Here is a 16,786-nt window from a genome sequence, read left to right on the forward strand (position 1 = left end):
CAACTCTAATTTTATTCATTTTGCCTCTTCTCTTTCTTCTGGTAAGATTTTCTAAGGTTTATTAATGTTATTTATCATTTCAGAGATCCAACTCTCTGTTTCATTGATTCTTTTGGATTTGTGTTGATATTTTTTTTATATTTCATTAATTTCTGCCCTAATCCTTACTATTTCTTCCTACCTACTGATTTTTGGTTTGCCTTGTTCTTCTTTTTCCAAAGCCTTAAGGTGAATCAATAAATTGTTTGCTTGTGAAATCTCTAATTTCTTAATATTGGCACTTAGAGGATAAATTTCCCTCTCTAGGACTGCCTTCATTGTGTCCTGAAGATTTCGGTATGTTGTATTCTCATGGTCATTTGTTTCTATGAATTTATTGATTTCCTTTTTGATTTCTTCAATGACACATTCATTATTCAATAGTATACTTCTTATTCTTCATAAATTTTTGTATGCTCTGTAGTTTTACTTGTTGGTGAGTTGTTGTTTAATCCCATTGTTGGTAGATAGAGTACAAGGGATTATTTCAATTTTCCTGTATTTGTTAAGATTTGCTTTGTGGCCTAATATATGGTTTCTTTCAGAGAATGTTCCATGTGCTGTTGAGAAAAATGTACATTCTGCATCATTTGGATGGAATGTACTCTATATCTGTTAGGTCTATTTGTTCCATGACATCATTTAGTTCAGATGCCTCTCTGTTTACTTTTTGCTGGGATGGCCTGTCAATTGATGAGAGTAGGGTATTAAAGTCACCCACTACAAATGTGTTTGATGTTATCTGTGACCTTAAGTCTAATAGTGTTTGATGAAATTGTGAGCCCCCATGTAAGGTGAGTATACATTTAGGATTGTAATTTCCTCCTCTTGGAGTGTTAATTTAATCATTATAAGTGACTTTATCTTCCCTCACTAATGTTGGTTTGAAGTCTATCCTGTCAGATATTAGGATAGCAACCCTTGTTTGTTTCCTAGGCCCATTTGCTTGAAATGCATTTTCTATTTTTTTACCCTAAGACAGTGTCTATCTTTTATTGAGAGATGAGTTTCCTGGAGGCAACAAACCACAAGATTCTGTCTTTAAATCCAGTCTGCAAGGCTGTGCCTTTTGGTTAGGGCATTATGTCCATTGATATTAAGGGTTATTATTATTATTAATATTGTTATTCTCACCATTCTTCTCATTTTGTTGTGCTTCATTTTTCCTTTACTTTCTTGTTTTAACTGTAATTTGAGTGTGATTGATATTTTCTTGTTTCTTCATGTGTGTGCTTTGCTTTCTCTTTGGTTTGAAGGATTCCTTCATTTATTTTCTGTAGACCTGGCTTAGTTGTTGTAAATTCCTTTAGCCTGTTTTTGTTGGGGAATGTACTAATTTTTCCATCAACTTTGGATAGATAGTGTTGAGGAATAAAGCAATCTTGGTTGACAGTTGTTATCGTTCAGAACTTGGAATACATCATGCCAAGCTCTTCTTGCTTTTAGTTTGTGTTCAGTAGTCTGCTGTTATGCTGATTGGCTTGCCTTTATAGGTGACTTTTTTCTCTCTCTAACTGCTTTCAATGTATTTTCTTTGGTTTATATATTTAGTAGTTCAATTATAATATGGCAAGGAGAGGTTCTTTCCAGGTTTTATCTGTTTGGTCTACAAACTTCCTGTATCTGCATTTGCATTTCTTCCCCAATTTGGGGAAATTTTTCTTCTGTGATTTTGCTGAAAACACATACTATGTCTTTGGAGTGAAATTCTTCTCCTACTATATGCTGAATTCTTATGTTTGACCTTTTCATACTATCCTGAATATCTTAAAATTCCCATTTATACCTTCCTATTAGCTTGTCTTTCATATTGTTCCACTGTATTAGATCTTCTACCTGGTTCTCTACTTTTGATATTCTGTTCTCTCCTTCATCCATTCTGCTAATGAGACTTTCCACAGAGTTTTCTATTTTACTTGCAGTGGTTTTCAGTGCTAGTATTTCCCTCCAGTTTTTCATCAGTAGTTCTATTTCCTTACTCATGTCATATAATGACCTCCTAATTTCATTAAGCTAGTTTCATGTGTTCTCTTTCAGAAATTTATTTCCTTTTTTGATTCCTTCTTTGACTTCTTTGACTATAGATAAAAACTTTTTGGATTCTTAGTCAGGCATTTCATCCAAAACAGTCCCACTGGGGGCCATTTCTGATGGATTTGTAATTTTTGGTGGTAATGTATTGTCTTGATTTTTTGTGTTTCTTTATATTGCTGTGATTTTGCTTAAATCTCTCCCTAGGTTCATTTGGCATGACTCCTATTCCACCATATTACCTGGATATTCCCCTTTTTATTTAAAGTTATTATAGGTCTGAATCAGCAGACTTTGTAAGATAATAGACCAGAATCCTAGTTACTCATTCTGAAGAAGTATCTATACATGCTTCTTTGTCTTGGTAATTAATTCTAATATATACATAATAGATGATTGATATATACATATATATATTATTGGTTGATCAAAATATATTATAGATACATAGATATATGATTTATGATAGATAGATAGATAGATAGATAGATAGATAGATAGATAGATAGATGAAAACAGATGGGACATCTTTTCTTCACAGCCTCAGCAGCTTCATTCTCAATGACTGCCTGTTTTATGATATGCCCACAGTGCCTATTTCAACTATTTTTTAGAGTTGTTTTAGAGCTGGAGTTCTGTCTGTCTGTCTTATTTCACAGTAAGGTTCACTATACAAAGAAATAACAAAAGAAACCTCCTGATACCTAGCTCTACTGTGTGTGTGCTCTTTCTAAGTCCTAAGTCTTAGTAAAATATCACCTCTTTGATGGTTTAAATCAGATATCTTTCATAAACTCATGTGTTTTGAAGACTTGGTCCCAAGCCATTTTGCTGGAAGTTGCTGACCAGCCAAGCAAGATATACCCAAAGGTAAGGTGCAATAATAGTATCACTGTTATGGGAGTAATCAACTATTTTGCTTTTTGTTTCATCTTTTTGTTGCACTTAGCAATAATTACTGGGGAGACTCAAAACTCTTCAAAGTGCTGAGAATAAGTGACTGTTGAATGCTCAGCATTAAACGAGCTATGTCTATCATGCCACCTGCTGTCTCCTGCTCTTAGTTTTCATCTATTTCTGTCCCATATCCTTCTGCTCACACAAGTCCATTTATTCTAAACTCAACCTTGCTCCAATTCTCAGGACACACAAAGAAAGAATGCAACATACTTCTCACACAATCTACATCTAGTTCAGGTTGGACAAGTCTCTCTTACCCTAAGGAACAAAGCCTGCACAATCAATAGTTCTTACTGTATTTAGGTTATTTGACTCTAACCAGAATGTCCATCAAGCTCTATTTAAAGCACTACAAGGCATCTCTTAGTCCAAATTTTCAAACTCATTCATATTCCTTCCTCAACTCAGTTCCCAAAGATCAAAAATGACGTAGTCATATTTCTAGTAGCAATTCCATCTTTTGTGCTGATTTTATATTGTAATTACCTTTGCATTGCTTGGGCAATACACATGACCAGAAGCAGCTGACAGGAGGAAAGGATTGTTGGTGTTTACAGTCTCAAGGGAAAGCTTTATGATTGCAGGGAAAAGATGGTAGAGGATAGGTTGGTCATCGTCTCTTTGCCACAGTTAGAACACAGAATCAGGAGAGTAACACAAACTAACACTGGCAGGCTAGGGGCTAATAAACCTCAAGGTACACCCCCAGTGACACATCTCCTCCAGCAAGGTTCTACCTCCCAAGTTGCCATCAGCTGGAAACCAAGGATTCAGTCTGCTTGAATTTATAGGGACATCTGATTCAAATTGTCACAATGGAGGAGGCCATGAACCACTCCTATGCCTCCCTGAAGATCTATTGGCAGTTAAGGATTAACTGGGAAATGAGATACATTTTCTTCAGTGATGTAGCCACTCGTAAGTTGTATGCACTCTGGTAAATAATCCCCCACCCATGCTCATGTGAGCAGCCCTAATTAAACTAATTGGGTCTCACACACACAAGTAAAAAAGTACATTCAAGTAAAAGAGGAACTAATTGAGAAGCAGAAGGGAGATGAGATAAGAATGGGGATCATTATCACATGTATAGAAATTGTCAATAAAAATAGAAGATACAGGCTGGAAAGAGGCTTTAGTATTTACAAAGCTTACATGCAAAGCTGAAAGACCTGGGTTCAATTCCCCTGGACCCATGTAAGCCAGATGCACAAGGTAGAACATGCATCTGGAATTTGTTTACAGTGGCTGGAGGTCTTGGCATGACCATTGTCTCTGTCTCTATTTGCCTCTCTCTCAAATAAAAATAAATAAGAATAATAAATAACAAATTAAAATAAAAATAGAAAATATGACCTGCTGAATGGCAATTATGCTCTTATGTTTAAAAAAATAAGAATGGAAATAATATCATTTCCAAGATCTAAGGAATAAATGGGGAATTTATCCAATGCCTTCTGGACATAGGTGTGCAGTTCTACTTGAATCAGAGTTTACGATTGTGATGGTTTGAATTATGTATCCCCCATAAATTCAAGTGTTCTGATGCTAGGTCCCTGGCTGATGCCAATTTGAAATTGGAATCTTCCAGAGGAGGTGTGTTGTTAGGAAGGTCTTTAGGATGTTATAGCCAGCTTCCCCTTGCCAGTGTTTGACACACTCTACTATTTCTGTTGTCCACCTGATGTTGGTCAGTAGGTAATGTCCAACATCAGTCCATGCCACTTCTCTTCTGCCATCAAGGGAATTCTCCTCAAGTCTGAACGCCAAAGTAAATCCTTTCCCCCCACAAGCTGCTTTCTGTCAGCAACACAAAGCTAACTGCAACAATAAAATGGGTACTGAGAAGTGGGATTGTTACTGCTAAAATATGACTGCTTGGCTTTTAGCCTCTTGGGACTGATTTAAGGGGGAAACATGGCAGGATTTGAAATCTCAGCCTAAGAGATACCTTGCAGTGCTGTAAATACAGCTTGATGGATACTGGTAAGAGTTAAAAGACCTGAACACAGTAAGAACTATAGACTGTGAGGACTGCTTTATAGAGGTAAGAAAGAACTTTCTTGGGACTTGGCTAGAAGCAGGTTGTGTGAAAGGATATTTTCATTCTTCCTGCTCATATCCTGAGAACTTGTGCAGGCTTGTATTGCATAGAAATGGACTGGTGTGAGCAGAGGGACATGGCACTGGAAATAAATGAAATCTTTGTCAAAACTATAAAACTGTTGCTCATTGAACTGCAATTGTTTGAGAGATTTCAACTATTGAGATTGGGCCAGATGATCTGATTTGGACAACAAGAAGAATTTGGACTCTTGAGGTAAGGGCTTAAATGCTGAAGAAGTATACTGCTCTTCAAAGTCAGCTTTATTTTTCCTCTGGATTTACAAGTTGGTGGCCCACCTGGTACTGTGGAATATAACAACTGGCTTACGTGGGTCCTGGGTCCTGGGGAATTGAACCAAGGTCCTTTGGTTTTGCAGGCAAATGCTGATTGCAATGTTTAATGGTAGTCTCTTGGAGGAGGTGTGTTGTTAGGGGAAGGATAATGGGTGCTATAGCCCGCTTTTCCTTGCCAGTGTTTTTCATTCTCTCCTGCTGCTTTTGTCTACCTGATGTTGGCCAGGTTATGTTCCACCTCTTCTCATACCAAGTTTTCACCCTGCCAGCAATGCCAGATAACTAAAACCATTTTCAACTACTTTCTCTCTGATTCTATGCAGCTTTCAGCAGGAGAGTGATGTTTCTCAAGAGATAATAATCTAGCTCTTTATTAACATTCCATCCTCCAAGGATGAATATTGGTTTTAGTGTCACAGTGTTAACAAAAAAGAACTTATTATATAAGTCTCTGAAGCTTAAATAATTCCTTCTCCTTTTAGTTCACAAGACAATCAATTACATAAGCTTTTCTCACATACCTTTTAGGATGCAATGTACTCCAAATGAGTATCATGTAGGACATCCCTCAGTACAAGACACATCCATGATATTACCATGTGCTATGCTTATGCATAATAAATTACCTATTATTTTTCTTTTTGAGGAATAGTCTCACTCTAGCCCAGGCTGACCTGGAACTCACTCTGCAACCCCAGACTGGCCTCAAATTCATGGTGATCCTCCTACTTTTTGTCTTGAATGTTGAGATTAAAGGTGTATGCCACCGTGCCTGGATACCTATTGATTTATTAAGGAAGCACTGAAGTTAATGTTCAAATGTAACATTAGAAATTATGACATTAAACATTTTAAGCATGTCCAATTAACCTAGCTAAACACATGATATAAACTTCAATTTAACCAAGTTATTCTAGGCCACATATTACCAGTAGTCATGATGTTTAAACCAACATATTTTGGGCTGAGATACACAATGGGAATTCTCCCTGTGGTTTTATGATACTCAGAAATGTATTTGTTTTCCAACACATTGCCTTAGTTTCCACCATATCTTTAAAGGATAGGCAAGAAATGTTCAGCCCTTAAGAATACATGTTTTTAGAAGAGGGAGAGAGAGAGAGAGAGAAAGAGAGAGTCAGAGAAGACAGAGGGAAAGAGAGACAAAGAAAAAGTGAGTTAGTTTAGAAACCTTACCCATTTCACAAAATCAAAGACCTATAATATGTGCAAGAAATAGTAATTATGAATTATGGATCATTTGCCAAAAACAATACAAAATTATCTCCTGGGCCCATTTCCAAAGTTGGAGCAAATTTGTGACAAACCTTACATTATCTATGAAATTTATCTTATCAGCACAGCCTATGAATGAGGACTTATTAGGTCACATATGTTAAATTGCAAGGAAATAGATTTATGAAACTTTAAAATGCAGGAGATCTGGTGATCCTACATTTAAGTTTGAAATCTCTACTTTATAGATACTCTTATTTTATTTTATTTTATATTTTTTAGAGATTTTTTTTATAAATTAATTTTGTACTCAGTGACTACAGTCACATTGGTATCATTACCTACCCCCTCCACTTGGCCCCTCCTTGTTGAAGTATATGGGTCATGCATTCTGGAGTTAGCCCACAGTTATGGGTAGGATAAATGTCTGCATATCATGACCCAACATGTGGCTCTGACATTCTTTCTTCCCCCTCTTCCGCAAAAATTCCTCGAGCTATGTTGGGTTCATTTTTGGTCTGCTTCAGTGATGAGGTGTTGGGGGCCTCTGGGTCTCTGGATCTATGATTTGGTAGGAGTCGATTTTTCTCTGTGTTGATCTCCTTCACCCTTGTGCTGGTACCTGGTTCACCAAGCAAACAACACCCTTGCTTGTTTCGCCAATTATTTTAAATTACAGTGTTCTTAATTATCTTTCACAGTATCAAAATACATTTGTCCCAAATGCCTCCAACCTTTCTGTATTTCTCCAGTTGCAAGAGATAAGGAATCATACTACCCATCTGAGCAGGAGTCATCAGTAGGAGGAACAAATGGAATGCTTTATTGTCAGTAATTTTGCATTAATTTGAGATCTCATTGATCACAGAATTTAAAGCAATGTTAGGCAGTAATAGGAAATCCCACCACCTCCCACATTAAATCCATTGCCAGGAAGAATGAGATAATGGCACTCACAAAAACTATGTCATTGCTAGCTTTTTCACACACCCACACACAACACACACACACACACATACACACCACTACCATCTGCTTCTGTCACCTCCTTATACAATGATCTAGCTGGACAATCTGACTTCCTTTTTTTTTTTAATTTTTACTTATTTATTTATTTATTTGAGAGTGACAGACACAGTGAGAAAGACAGAGGGAGAGAGAGAGAATGGGCGCACCAGGGCTTCCAGCCTCTGCAAACGAACTCCAGACGCGTGCGCCCCCTTGTGCATCTGGCTAACGTGGGACCTGGGGAACCGAGCCTCGAACCGGGGTCCTTAGGCTTCACAGGCAAGCGCTTAACCGCTAAGCCATCTCTCCAGCCCTGACTTCCATTTTTGACATCACTACTACCTTTCTCTGTGACTCTGCCTCTTTTGTATGTGTACGTGTACACTTTTGTTCATGTTTATATACAGATTTGTGTGGAGTGATCATGTACATGCACATGAAGACATATGGAGACCAGAGGATAAACTTAAACTTAGTTGTTATTTCTCAGGTGTCACTGTTCATCTTTTTTTTTTTTTTTTTTTTTTTTTTTTTTTGAGACAAGACCTTTCATTCACCTGGTATTTGCCAAGTAGGCTAGTTTGGCTGGCTAATAAATCCAAGGCATCCACCTGACTCTGCCTTTCCAGTGCTGAAATTAAAATCACATGCCACCATGTCAGTGTCATTTGTCTACATGAGTTCTGAGATTCTGGAGATCAAACCCAAGTCATCATGCTTAACGGGCAAGCACTTTTCCCACAGCCTGATTTAGCCTGTCAGGTTTCATGCCTCTACCTTTTAAGCAGTGGCTTCTCTTATGGGTCTGTATATGGTTGATCTATCCTGTGACCTCCCACCCATTGGTCAATTATTCATGAATGGGTATGCGAGTTCACCTTCTCTTTTGTTGTATATACATAATTAAAATGTCTAGTTGATGTTTCTCTAACCACTATTACAGACAGCAAAGAGAGGTAAATGTTAAGAAAAAAAATAAATTTTTCACATTTAAAACTGTGACCCACAAGTTGCATGCTTAATTTTTCCACATTTTAGTGGTCAAAATTGAATCACAGACTATATATAGCTGCTCTCAGAAACATACCTCCTCCAGCAAGGTTCTACCTCCCAAAGGTTTCATTAGCTAGCTACCAAATATAAATAGTCACACAAAACCTTAAGGATATGGGGGATATTTTCCATTCAGATCAACACACCTCATTTGTTTATGATTAAGCCTCATGCTTTATCATCAGCTGGTAGAGATTTGGGGGCAGTGGAAGCTTGCTGGAGGTGGTGTGTCACTGGGATAGTCGTTAAGATTTTATACTCCATCCCAGCTTGCCAGTGCAAAGCAGCTCACTTTCCTTCCTGCTTGCTGATGAGGAGATTTGACAACCAATTCTCTATTTCTGCCATGCTTTCAATAACATGAGGAAGCTTTCCCTTAAAATTTTAAGCTGAAATAAGCTTAGGTTTCAGAAGTTGCTTCTGTTTGGGTATTTTGTCCTAGCCATGAGAAGGTAACTGCTACAGATTGATAATTTTAATTTTTCAATTAGCTTTTCAAGATAATGACATTGAAATATGAGCTACTTTTCAATTACATTGGCGATAGTCTTTGAATTAAACATTGGTATAAAATAAGAATTTGAGACATACCAGCTATATCAGACTATCAGCTGTACAATGTCATCATACTATTATAAAATAATTTGAAGATGTATATTTCAAAATATTTATGTTTTCAGTGGCCTCAGATGGCACAAATGGTCACTCTAACATCAAAATTTGTTTACTTAAACCTCCCATAATCTTCTTCAGGATGCAGGAAAAGTGGTAACTTTGTGCAAGAGTTTAACCTGACATGTGCTTATGATCTCACTCGGTTCTACGAGGCTGCCTGTTGCATCCTTGCTTGGTATTACAATGCCCAAGCAGGAGACATAACTAGTGACAAAACAAAACATAATTTATTTCTTGAATTTAATAACAATGCATTTACATTTTAAAAGATGCTAAAATAATAATTTCAGTACCTCCCACAACACTTCCACTGCTTCTATACTCAAAGATACTATTGGTTAATGATAGGCAAGATCTGTTGACTCATACACTTTATTTCATAGCTCCAACCCCAAATCACTTCAGATATACCTGTTGTTACTCTGAAACTGCCACCCAGTATGATAACCTCACCCCTGTCTCTTCTGTCTCTTCTGCAGGAAAAATTCTACTCCTTCTTAGATCCTGAGACCAAGGACCTTCTTCCCAAATTTCATACATATACAATAGTCTGGGATGAAGTAGTTAGCAAGTATCTCTATTGAGGTTCTGAAGAATTCATCATGCTTCTGCTTAAGTATGAGAGTGGGGATGTGCTTGGTGCACAGTGAAGTGAAGAACAAGTAGATATAGCACATCTCTTTTCTCTATTTTCCCTTGACTGGTGGTAGAAAGTGATGCCCTAGGGAAAATGGGACCCAGAGATCAAATCCCAGGAGGCCAGAATGAGGTGGTTCCTGCAGGATGCATAGCAGATGGCTCCATCACTAGATGTATGGGTGTCCATGTGTAGGATTATATCCTTGTCCGGAGAGAAAGGAACAGATGCTCAGGAGAGCAGACCCAGGCAGGATGAGATAGTTGGTAAAGATACCCAGGCCCATAGGACACAGGTTGACCACAGAAATCACAGTAAAAACGTGCTACGAGAGTCACAATGTGAAATTAGAGTCCCTGACTGATACATTGTTCTGCCCCACATGTTTCTAGATTACATGAAGCATGGTGTTAATGCTGAGTATTGCAGCTACTTGATAAATATTTGTTATGTGAATACATAAACCTGGCAGAATCAAGAGAAACCTAACTCAGCAGTAATGGAGGGTACAATTCTTCACTTGTTAACACTTCTTTAGTGCAGCCACATGTGTCATGAGGCTTTGTCAATGCAGTGGCATGAGGACTTTAGTTCCTTAGTATATCAGTAACATAACAAGATCAATACACAAGCATTTATACTTGGGCTGACCCATCTGGAAAATATTACTTTATTGTTTGAATATCTATAGCTTAACTATTCTATATAGAACACTCCAGATTCACACACACAGAGTTCATTGTAATTATACTTAGAGATTTTATGACTTAAAGTCGAAGATTTGATTCAGCTTTTAAAATGTCTTTCCTAATTAAAGTTTGGCTGTTTGTGATAGTGTGCTAGAATCATTCATAGAAACAGGGTAAGCATTTTCTTTAACTTTTTAAATTTTATTTTATTAGCGAGAGAGAATGGTTGTTCCAGGGCCTTCAATCTTTGCAAATGCACTCCAGTGCCAGGCTCCTCCCTGGGCAGGTAGTGCTGTGGAAGGATCAGGCCTGCTGGTTCCTCCCAAGGGGTTAAGGAGGAAGATGAGCATATGATGACTCAGAAACCTCTCTTGGCCACCAGAGAAAAACCACACTGAGTCGGGAGTCTTGTGGAAGCAGGAACTCACAGAAAACTTACTTTATGCTATGAACAGTTGCCTATATCATGTTGGGGATGAAGGCAGGGATTTTAGGATGGTGGGGGAGGGGATAGGTAAGGGCCAATAGTAAACTGTAACTATTGGAATGGTAAGTACAATTGCCACACGGAGATGGCAGGCCAGAAGCCATTAGGCATCTTGCTGAGTCCTAGCTGGCCAGAGACAGGTCGCCAGACTTTAGCTAGGCTCAGGAAGTTCCACTAGGCCTCATGCCTGGGCCTTTCAGGGCCCAACACTCCAGATGCAGGCACCACCTTGTGCATATAGCTTACATGGGTTCTGGGGGATAAAACCTAGTTCCTTTGGCTTTGCAGGAAAGTATATTAACATTTAAGCCATCTTTCCAGCCTCCATTGTTCTTTCATAAGCTTCCTTGTCTCCCCTCTCTTGATTCTCCAGCAAAGCTGGATATGTGGAAGTCATGGGTGCTTTAGAAGACAGCTTGACATTTGAAAGATTCCACCAGCTAATCCTAACTCTTAGGAAGGTCTCAAGGTAAAGAAGTAGAACTATTTTGACAGAGTTGAAGATGATGAGTTCTAATGACAATCAGAAAATGGAACACCACCTACACTGCATTTCTTTTTACTGCTTGTGATTATTTCTAAAGTTCCCACTATAAAATCTCTCTTCTGTTTCTAAAGAGTTGGCAATAAATTGGAAAATTTCCATCTGAAGTTTATCCATCTGCTAACCATTACTGAACTTACTTTCCCCCCCAATTTTTTCCTATACTATGTGTTATCTAATATGAATCTTGAGAATGAAGGAGAAAGGGGTCAAGGGAAGAGAGTACTCAATGGGAAAGATTCAAAATAAGTCCAAATTATCACAACTGGTTTATTTTGATAATGTTTTATTTTGGTTTTATGTTGTAGTTCTGCCTTTTTTAATGAGTATTCTTCAGCAAAAGTTCTTAAATGAAAGGTACAGGCTCTCAGAGCATCAGTGTGAGCTTTCATCTATAGTAGTGAGAAATGACAACTGTCTGAGTCTATGAATTCCTACCTCTGAGGAGGGGTGAATCATCCATGTATGGTTCCACAGCAGACTGGGTTGTGCACAGGAAGCATGAGCAGGTGAGAGTTCTCTGGGTCAAGTTTATACTTGAACCCAAGCAGCAGGGACTGATAGTATATCTGTCCACACAGAGGAGCTCTGTGTGTACCATGTCTCCATATTTTAAAATAGGTCAAAGTCTTCCTTTTGATGTTAACTCTTTTTTTAACTTCAGCAGGCCTAGGGTAAAATTCAAATAGTGCGCATGTCCTTAATAGAGCAACATTTGGACTATTTATAGCTGTTAATATCAGTAATGCATAAGTTACTACTAGATCCAGAAGCTGCAGACTAAGTAGGATAGTAATATCATGCTTACTCAATATCATTCACCGTTTTCTGGTTATAAGAAATAAGGTAGACCTGAGGCTGATGCCATTTTACTTGCAGTGCTAGTGATTGAACCCAAAGCCTTGTGTATATACTCGGCAAGCAGCTGGGTATATACTACCCAGCTTGGGTCTGGGCATAAATAATTTAGTTAGCTCACACATCTGAGATCTAAGGACATGCCGCTATCATTGGATCTCCTGAACTATCTTGTTATATCAAATATACCAAATGGCATCCAGATGGGAGCATATGAAAGGAGTGTTCCTGGGTTGAGATCAGGCATAAAGGGCATTTGGGGCTGCCACAGCATACTCATTTCACAGCTTGCTCTCAGGTAAGAATTCATGTGTTAAGAAGCAAATTAATCCCTCTTGAGACTAGCACCTCGAATGGTATAATCATCTACCACTAGGTATCACTTCTTAAATATTTCCCCATCTGTTTGCACTGCCACATTGAGGACCAGCTTTTTTCTCATCACCATCCAAGCCTATCCCAGTGATAGCAGGCTGAGTTCATAACAACAAGAAAGACTAATGGATAGATGCTTATAGGGACAATGGCTCTGGGTAGTCTTAAATCTTGGTGGAAGATGCTCCCATTTTAGTTTAACCAGGACTTCTTCTTTCTGTTTTCCATTTTGATTTCATTTGTTAAAATAAAAGATATTTTGCCCAGAGTACCCAAACTAATGGTTAGCCTGTTGTATAAAACCCATGAAAAATTCTAGCATATTGTCAAGAGGAAGAAGTAATAGGGACATCAATGCAGATTTCAAATTCACATGACACCATAGATAAGCTCATATGTGAGTATCTTAGAAAAAAATGGTGATATTTTATATATCTATAGAAATAAGACATTTTAGTAAAAGCAATTATATTTATAACATAAAACAATTTTCAACATTTTCTCCACTTTTACTAAATTAAAGAAATGTTTAATAAGCATGCCAACCTGGAATTTACTTTTCTTAGCTTCTAGACATGCTTCCCTAATCTCTTTCCTAGACCTCACTCTTCCTCTCTATTCCGCCTCCACATTTGAGGTCAATAATTGTAAGGAATCCTTCTTGATATAATCTTTATTTGTCTTTATTTAATGTGTTTTAATTGGAAATTTTATATGTATTTTATATGTATGTAATGTTTTTTGAAGATAACCCTCTACTATTACCTTCTCTCATTTCTGCTCCCCATCCCTTTTTGCTCTGAGCCCCTTCTTCTTTGAACTATTCCATCATCTATTTTGGTATCTTTTTTACTTGTGTGTGTATGAGAGAGGGAGAAAGAGAAATAGGAGAGAAAGGAGAGAGACATCTACTGAGTAGGGCTGTTAATTATGATCCTGGATGAGGGTTATTTATAATAATATATGAAACCTAATGGTTACTAAACTGCAGAAAATTTATGCATTTCCCAAACAACCATTGGCTACCAATTACTCCTCAGGGTGAGATGGGAATGTCACTCCCTCCTCTATCATTCATGATGGAATGTTGTAATCCTCAATATTCAAAATTATTTAAAAGTTAAATACAAATGTAATTGAAATAAAATGGATAAATAAATAAAATAAATGGATAGTATCTATTCTGTAAATAAATTATCATTGAATTAATTTGAAAACATTTCCATTGTCACCATGTTTTTGTTATTCTGGACTTTTTGGACAGAATGTTTGCACTGCTGACTTAGATGAGCAACTTAGGAGGATCTAACATACAACAGTATTATGACAGATGTCATAATGAATTTGACTGTGACAATCAAATCTTAATTGTTCAGTGCACACATGTAACCTGTAATGTTAACATGGCTACATTGCACAGCTTCCTTCCTCAGCAGTGTTGTGCTACAAAATTTGTTCCCATGAAGGTCCTGAAGGGGAAGTCACTCAGAAATTCAGGGAAGTGGAAGAGATTTTTGGCTGTAATCTAGGCACCTCACAGAGGTATGCATCCATGAATAGTGAGTGAAACTCTGTCACACAAGTATGTTGAGTATGTGGATGTTCCCCATACCACTATATACATGCTGTGGGAACAGAGACACAGACCCCATTCTTCTAGTCATTTTCTAGTAGATAGACTTTTGCTGATTATGCAGCCAGGGAGAGTGTAAGAAGAGGAAGCATTCCTTGAACAGTTGCAATGATAGTAGAGGAAGAATAGAACACAGGGCTGGTAGATGGCTCAGGGGGCAATCTATATGCTGTGGGAGCAAAGGACAGGAGTTTGGGCCTCAGAATCTATATGAAAAAACAAACTAGGTGTAGTGACACATACTTATAATTCCTGTGCTGGAGAGTCAGAGACAAGCAGATTCCTGGGGCTTCACAGGCCAGCCAGCCTAATCTACTTAATTAAGTCCAAGGCCCATGAGAGAGCCTGTCTCAAAAAAAAAGGTAGTTGGGGCAGGGCCGCTCCTCGCCAGCGGGCGCTGCAGCCGAGGCCTGGCCCCTGCGGGCGGCTCGGCACCCCCGCCCTTCCCGTCTCCCGTGTGACTGGCCGACCACGGGCGGCCCGAGCCGGCCAGCCATTCCCGTGTTGCTGCGCCCGCGGGGCCGCCCGGGCCGGCCGCCATGCCGCTGGGCCTGAAGCCCACCTGCAGCGTCTGCAAGACCACGTCGTCGTCCATGTGGAAGAAGGGCCCGCAGGGGGAGATCCTCTGTCACCACTGCACGGGCCGCGGCGGCGGCAACTTGGGCGCGGCCACCTTCGCCAGCACCTGGCCGCCCCTCCGCAGAGCAACGGCGGCGGCGGAGGCTAGCAGAGTAAGCAAGAAATTCACAGGTCTGCTCAGCTCAGAAACACAAAGGACAAATCTGCTCCAGCTGCTGAAAAGAAAGTGTCCACGAAAGGAAAAGGGAGAAGACATATTTTTAAGTTGAAAAATGGAGTGTATTACCAAATTGGCGATGTTGTTTCTGTGATTGATGAACAAGATGGAAAGCTCTACTATGCTCAGATCAGGGGTTTTATCCAAGACCAGTATTGCGAGAAGAGTGCAGCCCTGACATGGCTCATTCCTACCCTCTCAAGCCCCCGGGACCAATTTGATCCTGCATCCTATATCATAGGGCCAGAGGAAGATCTTCCAAGGAAGATGGAATACTTGGAATTTGTTTGTCATGCACCTTCTGAGTATTTCAAGTCAAGGTCATCACTGTTTCCCACAGTCCCCACCAGACCAGAGAAGGGCTACATATGGACTCATGTTGGACCTACTCCAGCAATAACTATTAAGGAAACAGTTACCAACCACTTATAGCTACAAAACAAAAATTGAGACTGGGGATATGGCCCAGTGGTAGCATGCTTACCTAGCATGCATGAGGTTCTGGTTTCACTCTCCAGCATCCCTTCTCCCCAAACCAAAACTAGGTGTCTAGTTTTCCTATATTCATAGTACTGTGAGATATGTCATGTTTTTCTTTTTTATTATATGTATTTAAAATTTTTGAGACAGGATCTTACTGTGTAACTAGCTGGCCTTAAACTCAAGCAACTCCTGCCTCAGCCTCTCTAAATGCTTGTTTTTCAGGCCTGTAATCTCCATGCCTAGATAATGCCATGTTTCCTGAAAAAAAAAGTGACAAGTTTTAACAGGGTGTGGTGGTGCACACCTTTAATCCCAGCACTTGGGAGGCAGAGGTAGGAGGATTGCTGAGAGTTCTAGGCCACCCTGAAACTACATAGTGAATTCCAGGTCAGCCTGAGCTAGAGTGAGACCCTACCTTGAAAAAACAACAACAAAAAAAGACAAGTATTTTTCTTACTGTCCATTAATTATTAGCTTGTTTATTACCTGTTTGCTTATATGATCAAAAGGGAAAGCAAAGAATGAAACATATTTGAAGTACATAGTATGTTCTTTGTGTGTCTTTCTAGGTAGACTATAAATTCCAGGAAGACCATTAGGAATATGGAGTGCTGCTTTTCTTCACAATTCATTACTAAAAGCTCATAAAATGATGTGTTATTTTTATACATGTACAAAATACTAAGTTTTAGATTTCTAAACAAGCACTTAATCAAATAAAATGGAGTTGTAAAAAAAAAAAAAAAAAGGTAGTTGGCTCCTGAGGATGGACACCTAAAGTTTTCCTGACTTCCACACACATATGCTAATCAGGCACCTGCATGTTCATAAAACTACACACGCACAGAGAGGAAGAGAGAATATGGGGCTGGAGAGATGGCT

At 38.8% G+C, this 16,786-nt stretch overlaps 1 pseudogene; it reads left to right on the plus strand.

Annotated features, from left to right (window-relative positions):
- The first annotated feature begins 15,164 nt into the window (after positions 1-15,164).
- Positions 15,165-15,949, plus strand: LOC123462813 (annotated as a pseudogene).
- The last annotated feature ends 837 nt before the right edge of the window (positions 15,950-16,786 follow it).

Source organism: Jaculus jaculus, chromosome 8 (assembly GCF_020740685.1).
Source record: "Jaculus jaculus isolate mJacJac1 chromosome 8, mJacJac1.mat.Y.cur, whole genome shotgun sequence".
Lineage (NCBI taxonomy): Eukaryota > Metazoa > Chordata > Mammalia > Rodentia > Dipodidae > Jaculus > Jaculus jaculus.